The sequence below is a fragment of the Triticum dicoccoides genome, chromosome 6B (assembly GCF_002162155.2).
Source record: "Triticum dicoccoides isolate Atlit2015 ecotype Zavitan chromosome 6B, WEW_v2.0, whole genome shotgun sequence".
Lineage (NCBI taxonomy): Eukaryota > Viridiplantae > Streptophyta > Magnoliopsida > Poales > Poaceae > Triticum > Triticum dicoccoides.
Window position 1 is genome coordinate 184,421,265 of NC_041391.1, and position 640 is coordinate 184,421,904.

Consider the following 640-nt stretch of genomic DNA (forward strand, 5'->3'; position numbering starts at 1 on the left):
CGGCGGGGGTGGACTCCGGCGGGGGTCAGGGTGGCGGCGGCAGGGGACGGAGGGGACGGAGGGGGCGTGCAGGCGCGGCGGTGGCGTACGGTTGGGGCGGAGGGGGCAAATTAGGTCGAGTGGGGAGGATGGGAGGAAGGGGAATAGGTGGAGTGGGGGGGGGGAAGCTTACTAATGGCGCACCCAGCAGCGGTGCGCCATTAGAATGTTTTTTTATTAAAGTTCAAGCCCTCAGGTTATATTCCACCTAACCCAATCTACATCAAAACCCGCCCACTAGCCTGACTGGTCAACACGCAGCACACAAACTAGGAGGTCCTGGGTTCGATTCCCAGGCTCCCCAATTTTTAGTTTTATGCATTTAAATGATGTTTGATATTTATTTGTGTTTAAATATGTTCAAACTTGTTTAAATCATAACAGTAATATTTTTTATAAAAACAGTAATAATTTTTTTAAAAAATATGTTCAAATTTGTTATTTGAAAATATTTATGAATATGTAAAAGGTGGAGTGGACGGTGCGGTGGGTCATCGGTGATGGTGGACTGGGGGAGGGTGCGGGCCGGGGGTCGGCGGCGGCGGTCGGTGGAGCCGGGACGGTGCGGTTGATCGTCGGCGGCGGTGGAGTGGGGGAGGGT